Source organism: Strix aluco, chromosome 4 (assembly GCF_031877795.1).
Source record: "Strix aluco isolate bStrAlu1 chromosome 4, bStrAlu1.hap1, whole genome shotgun sequence".
In the NCBI taxonomy this organism is placed as follows: domain Eukaryota; kingdom Metazoa; phylum Chordata; class Aves; order Strigiformes; family Strigidae; genus Strix; species Strix aluco.
The window spans coordinates 72500197-72521753 of NC_133934.1; the positions used below are offsets into that span (position 1 = coordinate 72500197).

Sequence of the window (21557 nt, forward strand, 5' to 3'; positions counted from 1 at the left end):
TTGCTCTTTTGGGGAACAGTTTTTCTTGTAGTAGCTGATAGCGCTTTGTAAACTGCTGTGATTCCGCCCCCCCTCCCTGGTCATGTGAATAAGAATAGTAGGATATAGCTATATGATTCACCACAACTTTTAAAATACAGAAGCTTATGTAATGTTGTGGTACTCTTGAATCCCTTTAACAGATGTTATGTATAGACTTATGTGAAAGTTACAGCAGGGTAATTTCAATGTGGTGACTTTAATTTATATATTTTGAAAGATACACCCTTTGTAAAACTACTTTATAAATACGGGTTTACAGAGTCAATGCCTGTTAGTAGCTTCCAGCTCCATGTTCTCGTCTGAGTCCCCTGAAAGTCATTTTCCCTCTAAGTTATTAAACTCAGCCAAGTTTCCTAAGTGCCTGCTTGCACACACTGAAGCATTTGAAATTTAGTTTTATTTTGATGGATGCTGGATTTAGGTATCTTACAGAATGTGAATAGTGTCGCCAGAAAAATTTACAACTTCAAGTCTAAGCCTAACATACAGTGTTTGTGTTACAGGCTGATAGGTTTTGTCCGGCTCCCCTGGCTTTGTAAAACATTGGTGGGATGATGGCATGGTGGTGTGATGGTCTGGTGGTCTCTCATCTCCAGGATTTACTTTCTTTTGAGGAACGTAAATTCTGCGCTAGGCTGGTTTGTGTTAATTTTTATCATGACAGTGGCTTTATTTTCTGACAGTGGCCTGCATTGGACATTAATATCAAAGGTTTCAATGGGTTTGGACCATCCAGGCATTTCCTAAGGACTTGGTTCCTTTCTGGTATGCCAGTTTTGGGTGGGAAGGTGTACCTCTGTAAGGCTGGGCCTTACTTTGCATGGGAAGGGCCACCATACTGTATCCTTGACATAACTGGAGCCACAGAATAAGCCCACTTTCTTTAGAATCTTCTCTGTACTGAGCCTTCATCTGTTTTTTTTAGCTTTCTGTAAAATTCTGTTATCTGTCTTTACATCTTTTTTAATGAGACTTATGTTTATCAAACAGATAACCATGTTCTTCATTTTTAAAAATGTAAGTTTTGTGTTTAATAGCTATTATTTTGAAGCCAGGAATGTTGTAGTCAGGTTTTAACTGTGTCTTGGAACAAATCTGCCAAAAAATAGGAAAGTTATCTAAGGGTCTAATTAGTAGTACAACTGCTCCCTCATTTGAAATGCAGAGCAGCCTGGGTGGATAATGGGATACAAGAATGAGTGGAATAAAGAAATGCAGCTGGATTCCACAGCTCCAGGAGAAGTCAGGGTTATCCACAGCCAGGGCTCAGTGGTCACTGCAGATGAGCACTTGGACGATTGCAAAGTGATCTTCCCCAGTCACAGAGAGCTCCTGGTTATTGAGTGCCCTGGCAGGGGAGGCAGATAAACACCCATGTCCCTCTTGCAGAATGTAGAGAAGCTTTGTTACATCATGTAGGAGAGCTGGAGAGGGGGTGGTCAGGGCAAGGTGTGAGAAAGTGGGATGATATAGCATGTCACCTTCCCTAGGGAGAGAGGTGAAGTGGAGCCTCTCATCCAACTAACCATCATCACTCACTCTATTTTATTTTTTTTTTCCACCGCCTTTGTCCTGGCTTCAAATCCTGTAGTCCACATCTCCAAAGCATCATCCTGGGAGGAAGGTCAGGCAGGCCGTGTACTTACCCACTGCATGTCTGTACAGTGATGCTTGCCCCAAGGGCTCCCACCATTGCCTGCCTCTTGCTCTGAGTTTTGTGAACTTCTTACTAGAGGGTTGCCCAAAGTGAAGTCACTGTAAGGTAATTGCTTGTCTAAGAACTCAGGCCTTGGCTCAAGAGGATCACTTAAAAATAATAAGGTAACATATCCTTACTTTAGAAGACAGGTGCTGTTTTTTTCTTGCTATTGTATTCTAGTTTTCTCTGTCACTGATGGCACCCATGAGTACTTTTCTGTTAATTTCCAAATGCTAATTACGTGTGTGTGTGTTTATTTTACTGTGTAGTCATTTGTATTTATTGTTTTTATTTAACACGTCTTCCTACTGGCAGCAGTTTTTGATTTATTTCTGTGATTAATTCTTATCCCTTTGAAATACATGGAGCCTTTAAAAAAAAGAAAGAAATCCTAACAATAATAGTAGCATTCAAGCCCCTTTATCTTCATTTTGTTCCAGTGCAGTGGTGGATATTCCAAATTCTCCATGGTAATAGAGAAGTATTTCAGAAGCAAATATCTTGCCAGATCTTTGCATTTTCATTACAATTATTGCTAAGCAGAGAGTACTTTATCAGCCATAGGCTTTGTAGCACCAGAACATGGATGTTTAAAGCTGATGCAAATGAGCGTTTTCTTTTCATTGTGAGTTTACTGCTGAAGTAGTGCAATTTTTTAAGAACCAAAGATCTTTTCTTAGAAAACCTTCACTGGCATCTCCTTGGTAAGCAAGCAGCGCAAGGCATCCCTGTGGTTTCTTACAGGCAGAACAGAAAGATCTCCTTTACTCGGCCTGTTTTGTTACTCATGGATTATGTGCATTAGCTGTTATCCCATTATATGGTACATTCATAACTGTTCTGTTCAAGGTCTTAAGTAACCAGGTTGGGACTGTGTATAGTCCTGCTGACATGAAAAGAGCACAGACAAAAAAGACCTGAGTGTTTGGCTACTGCAAGGACAAGTAATTAACCAAAGATTTTTAGTTATTTTAATCTATTCAACATTTCTTTCTTCGTATATGCTTACCTGCCTGACTGCAAGTCTCAGGCAGGCATCTCCCCTGTTTGGTGTCATGTATCACATCTGGCCTCAGCCGAAAATGGGGAAATAATTTGTTGCTTCTGAAGGTTCTGCCTGATCTTACAGTGGTGCAAATAAGGTTTTCTTCTTATGCTGTAAATCTTATGGAAAAAAAAAAAAAGGTGGGAAGCTGCGGAGCTTCTCTGCCTTAATCAAAGACTCAGTCAAGTTGTAGTAACAAGTACATTCCTTTTCTTACAATAACGTATTTTTGTTTTGTTTCATTCTCTTATTTTAATACCATACTGAGGTCCTACTTTGAACTGAATTTAGAATTAGCACTTGTAGCATTAAACCATTTTAATATCCATTTATTCTGCTTTGAGAATTTATGGGACAAACACACTACCCTTTGAAAAGAAATAATTTTGTTGTTTTAATCTAAGTTTTCTTAGAGCAAAAATAGTTCTTGATGTCTAAAGGGTAGGAATGAATGCAGCACTGTCCTTGACCGGAATTACTGAATACTTCAAATTAAGGATATTCATCAAGTAAACTCACAAAATAAGTGAGCTAATAAAAAATAGTATTTAAAGAGCTTTCATCTCCAGTGAGATTGCTTGTATGAGTCAGCTGAAAAACATTCACTTTTGTTCACTGACATTTAAGAAATTAAGTAGCTTGGAGCTACTCGTTATGTTGTAGTTACTTAATACTTAACTACCATTGATGCATCTATAATACAGAGGATTAATTCAGGAGAAACTATCTATGATAGCTAATTTGATATTTAAGACTTCCTTAATTGTTAAGCTAAATGATTATTAACAGAAACGTAAAAAAATTAATAGTAATAATTAGTGTAGTAAACCCATCTCCCTTCCCTTTATGAATATGGTATAGTATCTTGTTAAAAATTTGTGCACCTACCAAGTTTTGCCTGCAAGGCAGTAGAGGTTTGTGAGACTTGGGCAGAAACTGAATCCAGACACTCAGTTATGACTGGGACAAGTATAATAATGCAAGGCAGAGTGCATGGAATTATCTGCATTTGGATTAATTTAAGTGCTTTTTTTTTTTATTAGACTGCTTTCTTCTCCAGGGTTTGATGTGCATTCCTAGCCGCATAGGAATTTGCATATTGGTGGGAAGAAGAAAATAATAAACTATTTAATGCAATTGTGAGAGTTGAGCCTAGATGAGAACATTGCAGTCAGGTCTGTCATGTCTGTGTGTCCCTGTATCAGTGAACCATATGCAATAATATATAAGTAAAGGAAAAGGAATTGTTTCTCTCCTTAGAGGCTTCATACACTTACAAATTTTCATGTTGATAAACATTTCAATCCAAATGGTAGTATCAGCTGCGGAAGATCTTAGATATAGCAGCACACATGTATTTTGTAGAGGACAGCCAAGAAATGGATGTAATTGTCCTATCATCGCCCTTAAGAGATTTGTATGGCTCTGCTGCTGGAGTTTATGTCGCTACTATGCTTCTGAAGAGGATGACGTGTTCCTATGGATAACATACTGGTAACTCTTGAAGGTGGTATTGCTGTCTATTCCTTTTAATATTATCCTGATAGCTTTCTGTCATAGCCCAGGAAAATTAACAAAGAAGCAGAAAAAGGCTACTACAGGGAAGGATAAACTTCTGGTTAAGGTCTGCGATACTGGGCATCGATCCCAACACGGATGCTAAGGAGATTACTCAGTCTGTGCCATGACAGCTCACCCAGAATGTGTCGGAAATATTAATCACTTGTTATTTTAGATTAATGAACTTTACAAATTCATATTTGGCAGGTTTGGATAGATGTTGCTAATTTTTTCCCTGTATTTTGAGGTAAGACACACAGAAGTACACCCCATGGGGTGTTTATCTATACCAGTACTTGAAACCTCTGCATCTGCCCTGTTAGCTGGGGCCTGGTCACTAAACGTCAGAGAGACCCAGTGTTGCCCATGGTCTAAAGGCAGTTTTTTTCCCCTCTGACTCTTAAACTGCTTTTCCCTGGTCCTTCTTAATGCTTGAGCACCTCCCTTTCATTTTCACAAATTCTGCCTTGCAGGTTCTCCACTTGTCTTTATTCACAGGCTCTCTTGGCAGTAGGAAAACTAACAGTTCTTATTAATTTCGATTCTTAATTTTGATTGATTCCAATTTTTATGAATTTTAACTGAGGAAAATATTAGTACTGAAGGATCCCTAAAGATTAGAGCTCTATCAGTTATATATTGTGCTGCTTTGCTGCTTGGTGTAGTTAAGGAGCTCACATCACTAGAATATAATCTCATTACTGAAAAGGAAAGCACTGGTGTGGTTAATCTGTGCCATGCTACTTTTGAAGCATAATAAAGGCTTTTGAATAAACAAACTAAATTGTGGCTACCATTTAGATCATCTTATTCAGTATTAAAAGCTACCTGCTTGTTACTGATACATATTGTTAACTTTTAAAAGTGTTAAATCCATATTGCAGGATACTGTGCTATTACTAGACATCATTTATGACAGATCGTTCCTACACCCAGAAGACTATAAACAGGTATGAAAGACAGCAAACAAAAGCAAAAGTCAGTAATATGGATCAATGCTAACATGGTAAGTGTCATCAGCTGTAATGCCAGGGCTCTGTAACGCCTGAGTTTAGACACCTTTTGAGAAGAAATCTTTGAGAAAGATGTAGTCCTATGGTAGTGTTCACAGATTTTTATGTAGGTTTTTCCAGCAGCAGCAAGGTTTTATTTGCCAAAAGCAAAATGGTATTTGTCAGATGATTTTTGTGAAGGGGGATGTTTAGTTAGAGCAGGACATGGTATTTGTGGGTGCACAGCAGGTAGAGTTAAGTTCTGAGTTAAGACTGGGTAGGGCTAAGTCCAAAATGGTGTGGAACAGTAGATGAAAGTATGAAAGTATTATATATAGGTATATTCCTGCAATGCTGAATGCAGCTAGATAGGTAACAGTGAAGTTAGTTCTTGCAATGAAGACATGTAACTGCATCAGCTTCTGCGAATCAAAAGCATCAGTCTAGTGGGAACTTAGCATGTGCTTATCAACAGGAGATGCCCGTCTTCTCTTGTTTTCTGCACTACCGGAGTTCAAGTGTTCAAACAGGTATCTCCTCTAGTGATACAGCTTTATTTTGGTATGCAGAGTTTTTTTCTAAGGTAGAAAAGTTTACTTCAGTAAAAACAAACAAACAAAAAATGAAAAAACAAACAAAATCAAAAATCCAACTGAGAAACAGTAGCAAAAATATTTCACTAGAAGCATTTAGAAGGACTTGAATAAACAAAATGGAAGGAAGGTACAGTAGCTAAGATTCAAAAGGATGGTGTTCTTGAGAAGAATCCTTGCTATATGAACTGAGAGAACTGACCAGAGGTGCAGGGAGTTGTATTGAGAGGAGCAGCAAGTTCTAAGCATGGAGCATCTCGTATAACTGGAGATAAAACTGAATCAGAGACGATGCCTGCCTGGTAGGAGTGGTGCTGCCCCAGATGAATGAATATATTCAATGAGCTGTGATTCAGATAGCCTTCTGATTAATGACAAGAGATGTCATGTGGCTGTAACTTATTTTTAGTGATTTGTCAATGGCTACCTGTGCCCTGGAACTGCTGATATGGATAAACAGTATATCTTAATGAAACTTCTTAGATATTTGTCCTCATCCCCGTGTTTCATTACATGTGGGGGTTAACTTCAAATTAATATTTCATATATTTAATTTAAAGTTCATCTTAAACTGTCAGAAATAAAAGCAAGTGCTTGGTTGTCCTTGTAGTATAATACTTAAAAGTCTTGGAGTTTTTTGTCTTACATGAGCCGTATCTTCCTGTTTCCAGAGACATAGTTCAGCTGTGTTCTTGTGAGCTGCATGGGAAATTACTCATTTCTTAGAGGCAATCAAGTTGTTCTTATTTAACTTGCTGTCGACAAGTGTTTTTTTTAAAAAGTAATGCTCTTAGAAGGTCATTCGACTTTTGAGGGTTATTCACTTTGTTAGCCCAAACACTAAAACTTGTGTCCTTGGGTTCTGATTAGTGACACTTTAATAAAGTCATTTGAAGTTCAGTAGACTGAATTTTCCACCTTTTCTAATGTTTCTATGGTCACAGGGAAGCGACCTGTATTCAATCTTTTAAATGCAAATCTTTTAAAAGTTACTGTGCAATTTTGTGTACCAGACTTCTTCATGGGTTACAAAAAGTGCCTTTTTAAAAAAAAAAAAAAAAATCGAACAGCTACAGCAGTGTCTTTTTCTTTTCTGTTTTCCTCCTGTCTTTCTTTCTGGTGATGTGACAGCAATTGACTAAATTCTTGGGTCTTTTGGGATAACAAAGGATTGAGAAAAATCTTAAAGGTTTTTACTGCTGCACTTTGTTTTTTGGCTGGGCCAGGACAGACAAAGGCCTTTCCACTTGATTAGATAATAAGGCTAACGTGGGCTCTGAGTGAAAAATATCTTCGCCTTCTGCTCTTCTTTTTCCTCCAACCAAAAAAAAAAAAGAGGGGGGTGGGGAAAGAAAAAACTATGCCTAATCAGCCACAATTAAATCTTTCATGGTGAACTCACTTTGGAGGAATTAATGCATTTTGTATTGCCTAACAACTCGAGTGAACATTAACAACACGTGAGAACTGGGGGGAAGAAAAATTATGGCTGTCTTTTTGGTTCTCAAGGAACAGGGAAGGGCAGGTCATTGACTTGATTTTCATGGGAAGATTGACTCTGGGGCGCTCGCATATCCAGGAGCGGAGCGAGGGGGTATTGACAGCTGGGGTTTAGGGAGGGAAGCGTGTGGGATCTGTGATTGCGCCATGGCTTGTTGGGGAAAAACAAGGGAAGATGGAAAACAAAGCCCAGAGAGGAAACAGTAGCTGCAGTGTCCCAGGGCTGAGGGGCTGCTTCTCCTTGGTGGTTGGATAAGTGCTGTGCTTAAACTCAAGTGGTTGTGGTAGAGAAATATTAGTATAATGAAAGGGACTGCCCTTAAGTGAGAAATAGTTTGCTCTTATTGAAGCTGAAGGAGTTGTACCAGGCTCCTTCATGCATACTGTGAAAGGGTACAGAAGATGCTCATTCAGCCCTTTCATCCTTCTCACTGCTGAAGAATGGATCATGCAAAAGAAATTTGGGAATCCAGATGTGTTTTCCTAAGATTTCCTAAGAAGTACTACAGGCTAAGAACAATAAGTGGTTTAATTATTATTTTAAAGATTTCTTTCTTCTTTCTTTCTTCTGACACCTGTTTTGTTCGTATTCTGTGATTAAAAATAATCTGAACACTGAGGTGTGCTCACATGGATCGTCAGTCCACTTATTTCCCCTTCACCTGCATGGGTCCTGGACTTTGTCTGACGTAGTCATCCAGACAGACCCTTATGCATGCCTGCAAACCCGGATATTTGTACAGTCTTCTCACCTCTTCTCCTCTAGGAAACATGCATGCCCCATCCTCTTCTCATTGTTCAACCCTACCGCCTCTGCCATGCACGTCCCAGACCTTTTCCTCCTCCCCCCTCCACTCATGCATGCTCATTCCCAAAATGGTCACAGCCCTATTCACTTGCCTGCAAGACCTCAAATCATCATTTGTCTCCTTTTACCCGATTAATCTGTTGTCTTTTTCATCCCTCCCTCTACCATCATTTCCCACTCTCACTGGATGCCAGCAGCTCTACCCCCAGCCAAGTTTCCTTCTATTGCAGTGGTATTTCCAACTTCTTCCCCAGAAAGATTTTGGTCCCTTTTGAGCATCACGAGCGGAATACAAGACTTATTCAAAGTAAATAAATTTTTCCTTTAAGGAGCCGACACTTGAAGTTGCAATATGTTCAAGCCTAATCTTGTGAGCTCTTAAAATAACTTAAACCAAAAATGCAAATTGTATGGTTTTGCAAGTAAAGGAAACATGGCAAGAGCCAAAACAAATGAGTTTGGCCCTTAAATGCTACCTGAGAGAAGGCTCTTGCCAGTCCTTAAGACTTTTACCTTGGTGTCCAGGCTCTCATCTGGTCTCCGAGAGGTGGATACCCCCCCATAGCAGCAAAGTGAACACCTCTCCTTGCTCAAGGTCTCACGCCTGGTTGTGCAGCCCAATCCTGAAGGTTTCACCACTCCATGAGGAAAAATCACCACCCAGAAGCTCAGAATAACTTTTTTTTTTAAGTACTTAACCAGGTTTTGGCAACAAAAGCCTTTTCTGCTATGTCAAAAGTTTCTTCAGTTCATTCAACTAATTCAGGTCCTTTAGAACTGGGAAACTGATTGGAAGCTGGAAAAAATTGAGAAAGCTTACTTTCCTTATCCAAAAATAACGATGAGACTGTAAGAGAATGAGATCTGCTAATTGTTGGTTTCTGGAGAGCAGGGTGACAAGAGATGATGGCCGAGTTTTTCTTTCTAGTCTTCAAGGCCAGAGGAAGGGTGAGGAGGTAGCTAGTTCACTGCAGTCTGCGTTATAAGCTTTTGTCTGACTAGCAAATGGGGAACTGGATTTTTTTATTTCTCTGTATTTATCAGACCCTTTCTTAATGTGCATTGTGAGATTACCACAGTGTCAGTGGCTGTGACTTCACAGGTGACAACACAGTTAAGTACATCTTGGTAGTCTCATTTTATAGCCAAATTTTCATTAATTCTTTTGAATTGCCCATAGTGGGCTTGTTGGATATATATCAAGCTATGCAAACATAAGAAAGCTATTTGTTTTATTTAGGTGTATATATGATGTTCCTCTGGGATGTGCTACCTTATTTTTCTTTCATTGCAATACTTATTACTGTTTCGGGTTTTTTAATTGCTTTTTCATGAATTGCTTAGCTGGTCTTGTGCAAGTACTTTCTAAAATTTTTTTAAAAAACTCTTCTGAAATTCATCAGCTGAGTTTTCCTTTTTAGAAAGCTGGAGTTATTATTCACGCCTGTATCTCTTAAAACAATTTACACACTTGCTCTGAATTGGAACTGTTCTCTGCAATGGCATATAACAGCTATCCAGAGCAAAGTCCACAGTTTTTGATGCTGACTGAAAGCAAACCAACCCACGCTCCCCAGCATCCAAAAAACCCTGGGGTTAGTGCTGCACAAAGATCACTATAGGAAGTGGCTGAGGTTTTTTTTACCACTGGCTTTTATCTGAATCCCTGCTTTGCTTGAGCTTTAGAAGTCAAATGAGCAGAAGAAATGCAATAGATGATTTGAGATGTGTGTGGGAAGAATGGAAGCTGAAAGATTGGCTTTCTGAAGGCTTCGCTCAGTTCCTGCCTTCCCAAAGAGACGGCGGGGAGGTTATTCTTCCTGACTGCATCTCTACAGCAAAATAATTGCCTTGAGGATGGCGCTGTGGAAAAACACTTATTTCAGATGATCTTTGTTTTAATGGAGGTTAAAAAAAAAAAAAAAGGTAGAGGTAGGGAATTGTTTTGGATAAATTTAAGTGCTTTCTGGGTGATTTAATAATCATGAATGGCATCATTAAAATCAAACAGAAATGTGGATTCCTAGACACGATGGCTTTAACTAACACACTGTGTTTCACACAACGGCAGTTGTGAGTGCCGGAACATAGCTGTGCTTTGCGAACTCCTCAGACCAGATGGAAATGGGGGTCTCTTTATGCTTTTATGTGGTGGGGGGTGAAATCATGCAAATGGTGGAGGAAGATCGGGGTTTAGGAAGTCTCGGTGCACTGGAAGCTCAAGGCAACCTTGTGGGCACCAATGGGACTCGAACGCCGACTATGGCAGCAGGTGACTTCTGCTTGCCTGAGAGAGCTCTTACTGGGTATCTTCCAGTGGTCTGCTTGAAGACCTGGGAGCGCGTTGCACTCTCCCTAGCACCTGCCAGATCAAATGCTGTCCTCAGCTTAGCCCTACAGTGTCTTAATCAATTAGTCCTGGGAATCACTTCCAGCTGCAATTCATCTGATCTGTAATCTTATCACCTCACCCAGCAGATTATCCATTTTTAGCTGATTTGTGGGCCAGCAACCTGCACATCCCAGCAAGCTGATGCTGTCAGGTCACTCCTTCTTGTAGCATTTCTATAGCTGCCTCTTTCCTTTCTGGCAGCTCAGTGCCCCTCTAAACCAGGGAAAAGAATTGACTGAAAAGGAACATCAGGTCAGGAGAAGATGGCATTTGAGTGTTCAGAGAAAGCTATGTGTTATTGCTACTCATTCAAGCAAAAAAAAAAATCCGCTTTCACTGAATTCAGAGCTAGTGTATTAAGATGTCAAATCATGGTGCTATATGTTGTAGATGAATAAATGTAATGTAGTGACATTGCATTAAATACAGCAATATCTCTAAAGAACTGAAGGCACAAAAAATTAAAAATCCATTCTTGCTAATTAGTATTTCTGCAGGCAACTGCCATTTTAATTCCAAAGCTGTTTGATAGCATTAGGGCTGTTACCCAGGTTATTTCCTAAGTTGTAGCCCCTTTGAAGGTAAATGAAAAATTTCAGATCTGACCCATTGTGCATATTTAATGAAATTATTCCAGCAGGAGAACAGCGTGAAAAGTCATTCCCAGACATATGTCTTTATTTGTCAGGACGTCAATATGACTTCCAATTACTTGCCAACACCTTCATTTCTGTCCCAATACAAAAAGCAAGAGTGAAAGCATTTTCATTGCCAGCCCCCAGGCTCTAGACCATACTGCTGGCCTTTCTGCACCCCACGCTTTCTGACTGTTTGGAAAGCCTGGGGTTTTTGTATTTCTACCCCTTTCTAACCTCTTGGGCCCTGAAAGGGTGGAATCTCTGATTTATCGCTTCCATTGTTTGTATTAATCTAAGCCTTGAGTAGATCTATTCTCTATCTTCAGCTTTTATTACTGATAGTTTTCCCAAGTTGCTTGGCACTTTTTTTTTTAGTGGCTGTGTGGTTGGATATTGCAGAAATGTGGTGTATTTTTAATTTTTTTGAGGTTAGTAAAAATCCCATTGCCATTGGTTGCAGTATGATTTCATGATCTTGAAAAGCAAGCTAATTCCCTGTGTAGTTTCTCAAATTTTTCTCTGTGCATTATTAGAATAAAGGCACATATTTCTACTTGCAATTTGGGATAGACAATTTAGATGATGTAGTTCTTGTAAGTTAGCTTTTATTTAAAATGCATGAAACTGATTAAGTGGCTTGGCAACCAGTCAGAATGATTGCTTAACTACTGCAACTTCACAGTAACTTTAAAAAGGAACACCAGCCAGTAATTTAGTGATATCATTGAGAAACATTCTTTCAAAGCAAGCAAAGACGTTATACACAAGGGACGGACATCATCCCTGCTTTGGGACATTGCTGGCTCATACATTCCTATATACTGCTTTGCTCCATGTTAAGCAAAAATGAATGTTGAGTGTTTTCTTTAATCTAGCGGAACCTTTCCTTTTGCTAATGCCATACAAGACATTAGAGCACATCCACCCTAGAATTGCAAACTCTTGCTTTGTGCTGTGTTAAATTGTTACTGTTATCTCTTCAGGAAGAAGAGACAAGCTCTCTCTGGCAATGCTAGTCTGGGACAGCTTGTTTATATGGAGTGGCTGTGCTTTGTTGTGATCATAAGGAAGCTAACTAGCAATGCTGGCTTTCCAGTGAGGATATATCTTTCCACCTATAGAAAACAGTATGGATTATGATCCAGAAATCCCTACCATTCACAAGACGAGATGAACAGTAGCATGGGAAGATACAGGCACAGAGAAGTGAGTCACGAGTCTCACTCCAATGCTGTCCCCTAGGTTTGTATCATTTTTCATTTCTACTAACTTTTTTACTAAAGGCACTATGCAGACTGCTGGAGTGGGGTCCAGTATGAATTGGAGAACTTCTGTTGCAGTTGCAAAAGCCACCTCATAGTTCTGCAGTGTTGCTCTAATTGCCTACTGTTCGTATTCAAGACTAAAATGAATCAGTCAGGCTTGCACATAATTCCATGTTTGGTCCTAATGCAGTGGTTGCAGAGCTTGCCTATAAACCACACACACATTTATATCATGGGAAATGTATTTTCTTAGAATGGGAAGCTAAAACAATGGCTTGCTCTAATTTTCTTTGCAGAAAGGCTTAGTTGTGTAAATTGTCTCTTAGAAGCTGCTGTCTGGAGGAACACATCAGTGTATACCTGAAGTGGCTTTTAGGTCTTGCCCAGCACAATTCTCAGGTCTCGTTATTCCCATGAAGGTAAACTTGTGTAAAATTGGCACGAGCAAGCAGGCAAGAGTCAGGCTGCTTTGTCAAAGAGCTGCCTGCGGCGCAGCTGCATCCTGTGATTGACGTGGTCACATCCGGAGAGGATCAGTCCTGCTGCTTGGATCATCTTCTGTTTTCTGTCCACGGCATGTCTCATGCACTCTCCTCAGTGGGTGCTGTGGACCCTGAGTTGATGAAAGGCCTCATTGTCACCATGCCTGTCTTTAAATTATTTGGGAGATGAGGCTCCCACCAGCGTGCATGGTGGTCTTGTTTCCATGCCCTCTTCTCCCCCCTACAGTGGTGCACGTCTCTAACTCGCATCTTCACTGGCCGCTTTATCCAGCAATGACTGGAAATACCAATTACTGGATAATTTGACTTCGCTTGAGGGAATAACAGATGAGACTTGTGTGTGTTAGGTTTAGCAATGCCACAGCTTTAGGGGAAGGAATGCCAATAGTTAGATGATCCATTTTAATGTGATTTCAGATCATGCTTGTTTTCGGATCACGGCTTTCTTTCTCTGCATGACTTACAGCTCCATCCTTGCACAGAGCAGGGGTTTTCGGGGAGCGCAGAGTCAGGGCGTGTCTTTGCCCTCCCTGCCCAGCGGCCATGGAGGTGGCCACTGGTGGGGAGGCTTGCTGAATCCCTGGGAGTGGTACCCACCCTGGGAGCACTGGGGCTGGGCTGAGGGCAGAGAGGAGCAACCGACCCCAAGGGGTTTGGAAAATCCCACCCAGGAGTTCCTGTAAGTCAAGCAGCTCTTCATGGTCCCGAGAGCAGGAGTCAGCCTGAATTCACGAGCAAGCCTGGTGTTTAACACGTTGGTATAATCCAACCCTCAAGCATTACCAAATGCCACTCGGTGTGGTTTTGGTCTGTGTGATGTGATGTGCACTTCCTTAAGTTACATGTAGCAAGGGCATTAAGTAACATTTATTTTTTTTCGTCCCCGTAAATGAAGGTGTTTCCTGAGAGAGTGCCAAAAAAATTCCCATTTGTTTGATAGGAAGTGTTTGTGATGTTAGAGAAATTACAGCTTTAAGCATTCAATGCTTGTCGAGAACAGTTTGCTCTTGAGATTTCTTAATAGTATAAACTGTTAAGACACACAAATGCCCTCAGTAATTACAAATTAAGAAAAATGCCCAAATCGTGTAACTAGAAGACAATTTAGGCAGGAATCTGTTTCTTAAGACCAGTTCTTCCAGCTAATGATTTGCCTGTAGTCAGAGATATCAGGCAACCGCTACCAGGTGACAACATCCTGAGAGCTAAAGCTCTGCGGAAGGTTTTTTTCCATAGCATGGCAGATTGTATCTGCAGACTGCATTGCTAATGTATCAGTGTTGAACTGAGCCATGGGGTAATTTGTTCTGAAGAAAGATCTACCATGTAACTGAGACAGAAATGGGGAAAAAAGCTAGTTTAACAAACGACTTTTCATCGTCTCACAGGTCAAAAGTACTAACAGAATAATTGACTAAATATGGAGGTAAAAGATCTTTTATAGTCACTTATATCGCAGAAAAAAAAATGTGATCATACAATCTTTTTATTAATTTGCATTTAAAAAAAAAAACCCAGACAACAACTTGCTTTCAGTCCTGAGCAGCACTGCAGCACTACTGTAATTCTTCTTTCCATTAGCAAAATTAAATCTTTTGACCCTTCCCCCAGCTAATGTTATTCCTCACATGGCGACATTCAAAAACCCATTGACAAGCTGCAAATGATGTGTGAAGCAAACTCCAGGATTAAGTTTATAATCTTTCCCCATGGGGAAAGAATTTGGAGGCAGGAATGAATTTGGGATAGTAAAACAAAAGGGCACAATTGAGATGGATCAGGAAAACTCATATTCATATTTAGCTAAATGAAAAATACCAGCCAGTCCTAGTTTATGTGGTATCCCAGGGGTTTTCCACACAGGTATGTAGAACGTTATTTTATAGCTCCTTCTCACAGGTTTTACTGCTCTCGCTAATGAGAAACTACATCTCTCTCTCTCTTCAGCTTTGCAGCTGGGATTTGAAAGCGTGATAAATAAAATATAAATGGTAGAAGGTGGAGGACTTATGTCCTGTGGATATGTTTGCATCTTGGGTTTCAAAAAGCATGTACCTTCCTCCTGGGGGGTTGTCATTTACTACTGAGTTTGTTGTCGGATGGGTGTGAATAGGCTTTGGGGGCCTTTAGACACTGTTAAATTGCAGATGTTAATGAAGTGACGGAGCTAGGGACCTCCTTCCCCACAGTAATCAAAGAAACAGCTAGTTCCTTCACATATCTATAAGATTATTTCCTTTCATCTGCCAGTATTAGTTTCTTTTGAAGTCGTTTAATCTTTGCTCCATATAAATTGAGAAAAGTTATTCTAAGCAGCTCAGTGGGCAAAAGGGAGTCTTGTGACTGAGCATTCACAAAAAGAGGTCCGACCACAGGAGTTAACCCCTGTCACCCTGGCATCTGGCGCTCACCAAGGACGCTTCTAGTTAGTTGGCTGCTGCTGTCAGCTGGATGCCAGGGTGAGCTGTGCGCAGACAGAAATGTGGCTTTACTGGAAGTAGATTAAAAAAAAAAAAAAAAAGAGAACCACAATATAAAGCAGTTTAGGGCTTGCCAATTCTGCCACTTCTTTAAAAAAAAACCCAAAAACAAACCAAAAAACCCCCCAAAACCCCAACTTCAGTTATAAATTCAGTGACAGGTATAAATTGGGCCTTGGGTAATTCCTAGGAAAACTGACAGATACTCTGAAGTAAAGTAAGCTTTACTTTAAGTAAAGCTTTAACTAAAGCTGGTGGGGTTAAAATGAAGTTCAGCCATGCCCATAAAGTGAGCAGTGCACTTCAGGCATAGAATCATAGAATGGTTTGGGTTGGAAGGGACATTTAAAAGTCATCTAGTCCAACTTTCTTGTAATGAGCAGGGACATCTTCAACTAGATCAGGTTGCTCAGAGACCGGTCCAGTGTGACCTTGAATGTTTCCAGGGATGGAGCATTTTCAGCCTCTCTGGGCAACCTGTTCCAGTGTGTCACCACCCTCATTGTAAAAAATTTCTTCCTAGACTAGATATAGTCTGAATCTACCCTCCTTTAGTTTAAAACCATTACCCCTTGTCCTATCACAACAGGCCCTACTAAAAAGTCTGTCCCCATCTTTCTTATAAGCCCCTTTTTAAATACTGAAAGGCCACAATAAGGTGCAGTGGTCTGACCAGAGCTGGCTTTCCAGTGCTGTTCTGTACACGCATGTTACTCAACAAAGGTTGACACTTGGGCTTTTGTGTTGTTTTTGTTTCCTGACAGCATATTTATGAGAACGCAAAAGCATGATGACTTGTTAACAGTTGCCAAAAACGCAGAGAATTCCTATATAAAGCTGAGCTTCATCAGCAGGACAATACAACAGGACAAATTCCTCTTACCAAATTAAGATGTATGCTTGGAACGAGAGGTCAGGGCCTGCGTCATTACTGCGTCTGATGCTGCATGATCACCAATACAATAAATAACTGTCCATGGTTAGCTATGGAGCAGCAGTGCTCTCCCTTCTAGATTTCAGAGCCATGGATCGTGTTTTGTGTGTCTTCATTTTTAAGCAAAATATCAATTTTTTTCCTCTTTGGGTCGCTGCATGCTTTTGGCATTTCTGCTCCTTCTGCGTGGGTCACTTTTTTTTTAAGGAGGAACCATAGTTTGGAAAGACCAGAAATGTGCTCTTTCAGGAATTCAAGACAGAAGATATTTGGCAAGGTTTTTTGCTAGTTATCCTTTGGAAAGATGATAGTTCAAAAGTAAATATTAAGAAATAAATTCAGGATGAGGGAAAAAAAGTTTTGGTAATAACCAGTCTTTTTCATGTAAGAATGAAGTTGTTGGTATCATCTATCTTTCTAATTACAAAGCATGAGTTTGTCTTTGTGCTTCCACCCCTTCTCTTAACTCTCAGCACTCACAGCCTAGATCACAGGCATTCCTTCTGTGTCCACATCAGGGATGATGGAAGGAGGCAACAAATGATCTACAGCAACTAGCCAACTGAATTATGGAAAATATGCAATCACACATTGTCTTCTGCCATTCCCCCAAGTACAGTAGAGTTCTTTGTAGCTGTCATGCCCCTCAGAAGATAGGGACTGGGCTCCATCCCTGTGAAGCCCAGCTGGCACCTTTGGAGCTGTTTGCTGCAGGCTGTGCAGGGAGGGTCCTTCCTCCCCCTTGCCTCCAGAGGGTCCAGCCCTCCCTTCTTTCTTGGCCCCTTGGAGAAATGTGGGGCTGAGTGTTTCTGTGACCAACAGAGGTTTTTACAGTGTGAGGTCTTAGGATGATGTCTTACAATCTTTCCTTTAACTTGGTGTGTGTAAACAGTTTTACTTGCTGCCTTTCAGAGAAAGGAGCTTATATTTGAGTATCTGCTCTCATGAGTGTTACATCCTGAAACAAAACTGAATTATTGCAGAGCCTGATGGGTTTTTTCTCCCAAAAGAATTGAAGTGTCATCAGTTTTGATTCCTGGAGTGCTCCTTAAAAAAGTCAAGACATGTATGTGGAATCTTTGGAGACTATTATATTTGAAAATATGCTTTTCATAGACTCCTAGAATGGTCTGGGTTGGAAGGGAACTTAAAGATCATCTCGTTCCAACCCTTCCATGGGCAGCCACACCTTCCACTAGATCAGGTTGCTTGAAGCCTCATTCAGCCTGGCCTTGAACAGTTCCAGGGGGGGGGGGGGGGGGGGGGGGGGGGCGGGCGGGCATCCACAACTTCTGGGGTTTTTTTGTTCCTTTTTTTATCACTATGCTTTGTAAACACTCTTCATGGCTGAGATTTATTTTGTTAAATATTAAAATGTCTTCAGCAGTTGTAGGTAGTTCAGCATCTGTCTTTCTCAGTCCTTGACCCCTGGCGTGCTGTGGCTGACTTCTGTCCCGAGGTGTCAGAGGGTGGTGGTTTCTAGTGACCTGATACCTGCCTGGTATCTCCAGATCGTAACCTGAAGGTGAAAGGTTGTGGGCTCCTCCCCGGCTGCCTGCTCTGTCTTGTCTTCTGTCAGGGATGCTGTTCTGTGGGGAGAAAGTGGTGACAACAGGTGATATTTTAAAGAGCTGAAATAAAACCGGACAGGAGAGAAACTACCCCAAAGTGGAATACCCTGAAGTGGGAAAACAGCTGAAAACTTGTGTTTTTATGTAGTAGTCTGGAGCAGCCTGGTCCTACACCCCAAATATTTTTCCTGTAGTCAGTATCAAGCCCTGAATGTGTTTTGGCCATGTTTACCAAACACCATGGTCAAAAAGTCTTGTGCCTGTAGAATAACATAGTTTTTGTTTGTATGTACTGTTGTGTTGGAAGGTTGTGTGTCATCCTGTGGCTTTGAGCTGCGATATCCATCAAGAACTTCCTTATTATCACTTAAACTCTTACACCAGAAAGCATGCACATTCCTAGGCTCCTTCGTTCGGGTTTTGGTGATGTTGCACCTGCTGCTATTGTCTAAGCCAGAAGATGGAGATGATGGTAAAAGCAGATGGAAGCTGTGGCCATCCAGAGACGTGGCAGTGGCCAGCTGTGAGATTCCCTCAAGCCTGGCCAAGAAGCTCGTGCTGGATGTCTGGCCTTCTTGTTTTCAAAGAGGCTTTGTTTTTCCTTGCTGGTCCTTTTTTATAGTAGAAATAAAAGAGAAGATTACTGTTCTCTGTTGGGAGAAAGGAAGGGAAGAGGAGACATTTGTGCGGATCTTCTTTGGAGGTTATCTCAGATGGTTTTCAGATGATCATAGAAGGGGAGTGTGCCAAAAAGTTGAATCATTGCTACAGTGTCATACCAGAGCTTGAGTTTTCCAGAATACTTTTGTGTCGCACATAATGCCCACATCTTGGATGCTGAGTTCTGAAATGTTTCCTCAGTGATCCTGCGGTGCTTTGATGAGAAAAAGTCTTTTTGAATTACAGGGATTGGTTAGCTGTCTTTTAGAAAAATAAATTCCAAGTGGTCTTTGTTAACCACTGAATGATAGGTTATTGTGGCATAAAATAGAAGTTCACTTAGACTGCACATTTTTGTTCTGTAATCGGCAGGAGGAGGAAATGCTGATATGGGTGTATACATGGGAGGAAGATTTATCAAAGAAGCATACATTCACACACCCTCTCTTTTTTAAAGTTATGGTCAGTAAATGATAGGCTTCCTTCCCTTGTTTTTGAATGCCAAATAGATTTCTAACGAAATTATTTATATACACATCCCTTTTAAAAATATAAAGCATCACCAGGTCAGTGCAAGGCCTCAGCATACAGTTTAAAGTGGGAGATTAGGAAACGTCAGGCAAAACCTCCAACCTTTCTTGTCAGCACAATTTCTCTCCAGAAGGAAAGATGGATAACGTGAATTTAACATTTTATTATCAATAGTTTGCATATCACTTTCTTGCTGCTTATTTTAATGTGTACTGATTGCAACAGACACTCCTTGCGGTTGGCCAGCTTAAATCTTACTGCTGTAACTTTGAGCATCCTTATGGCTTTTTTGCTGCTTCTGCATTGAGTAAGGCTCATGGTGTCAATGGCAGCAGAGTCGGGTGTGTACAAGCACGGCAGCTCAGTGCTGGTGGGGGGAGCGGGTGCTGTGGCACTGGCTGGTACCCACTCCCTTGCAGCACAAACAGGACTTTTCCTGCCTCCTCTATCATCATGGCACCTTGTGAGTTATAAGGTACCTTAGAGTTACTTTTTAAAATAATGCAAGCAAACACAGAAAAAGGAAAATTATTCAATCTGCAGTCTTCTGTATAGAAAGTTTGTGCTTCATTGCTAGACCTACTAGATGTATTCTATTTATATTGTTGAACTCGCTGAAACAGTCAGGATGTAGGTTTCAAAGCAAATGAATGTGTATGTGTGCTTGCATAGCCTTCCTTCTTCAGGGACATTCTTCCTGTTTCCTTTTCAGTGTTTCTCCTAAAATTAGTTTCTTTCTGACAGTAAACACAATTGGGTATTTTTATATAAAATATTATGAGTAAAGGGGAAAAATATTACTGGTTTTAATAGTCTTGCTGTGGGTCTGAATGATGCTGGTAGCAATTAATTAGTACCACTTGTTGTTTTACTTGGTGTTGTTTAAGCTGTAGAAACCAAGGGCATGCTTAACCATAAATGACCAAACCATCTCCTGAAAGGCTTTGTTTGTAACTGAGTTGAATGATCCGTAATTCCGCAGAAATGTTTCTTTCTTTAGACTTTGTCACCAACCTTTACATTTTAATGGATAACTGTAATTAGTTTTATGGTTACCATTTGTCTAAAGATTTAAAACTTCTTCTCTCCTCTCTTCTGCCCCTACCATGTGGTGGCCCTGCAGGGAAGGCGTCCTTGCCAAAGGCAGAAAGCCAGGTTCTCTGTGCCTGCTGCAGTGTGGCAGCAGCCTGTGGAGGATGAGCAGTGGGTGTTTGTTTGCAAGTGCAGGTCCCTCAGACGTCCTTCAACCAGCTCTGCATCACCCCTGAGGAGGGGACACCTCAAGCCCTGGTGCTTGTCACCCACACAGCTGGGATAGAAGGACTTTGGGGTCCCGAGCATCTTAAGACTCCCACTTGGATCCATTGTCTTAGAAATCACTTCGTTTAATATCCTTCATTGTTGCATACTTCACTACTCTGTTTTAAAATCTCCTTCTCTTTAAAAAATAAAAGGGTAGAAAAATGCGTGAAATAGAACAAAGCGACTGGCAGAAAACCCAGCGCAATGTTTGGGTTCGATCAAGCTGTATTTTGCTGTGCTGCAGCGGGAGCAGCAGAGGGAGCACAAGTTAACACATAATTCCTTTACCAAGAGCTGTACTGTCATCAGTGATGACATTTTGCTCGATGGATGAAGATCAAGAATGAAAAAAAAACCCAGCCTAGTGAGTTTGCCATATAGGACAGGAGGATAATGTCCTGTATCTTAAATATGGAGGGGTAGCAAATGAAAATGTATCCTAGTACAGCTCCTGTTTTAAATTTTAGGTTGTGCTCCCCAGGCAGCTGCAGGTTGAATGATGTCAGTACGATTTTGTGCCAGGGTGCAACCGAAAGAAGATTGATGCTGTGCAGTTTCAGAGGGCTGTGGTGCTGTCCTGTCTCATGGTATTCTCCTAATAGATCTGAAGCAGCAGATTAATAATTGTAGGTATCGAAAGAGAAAATGATGACGGCAAACAACTGGCCAAGTTATCTTTGGTGGGTGAGAACAGAGCCTTGAGCTGGTCAGGCTCTCGCAGCACACAGCAACCTGACCTGGCCTCCAAGCAGTATTTAACATAGAGCTTCATTTGCCTTGAGTTTACAGTCATGCACAAAAAGAATATTTTCCTTGAAGTCCATTACGTCCTTTCAGACCTGGGCCGTGTGGGCTCTCTTCATCCACGCAGCACTTGCCATCTTGACAGGGCAGGACCATGGGCTTTTGGAGCAGATTGCCATGACCAGTGTCACCGAAACATATTTGTCACTGTTGTCTTAACCCTTAGGCCTGCAATTTTGTCAGCTGTTTTTCCCATAATCAAAACTTTGGACAGGACTGAATTTCTTCCTGCCAGTCC

The 21557-nt window shown here is 40.9% G+C and overlaps 1 protein-coding gene across 1 annotated transcript in view; it reads left to right on the forward strand.

The window, feature by feature from the left end:
- FAT4 (FAT atypical cadherin 4) overlaps positions 1-21557 on the forward strand; it is a 151588-nt gene that overhangs the window by 20523 nt on the left and 109508 nt on the right. The gene's annotated exons all lie outside the window — the stretch shown is intronic.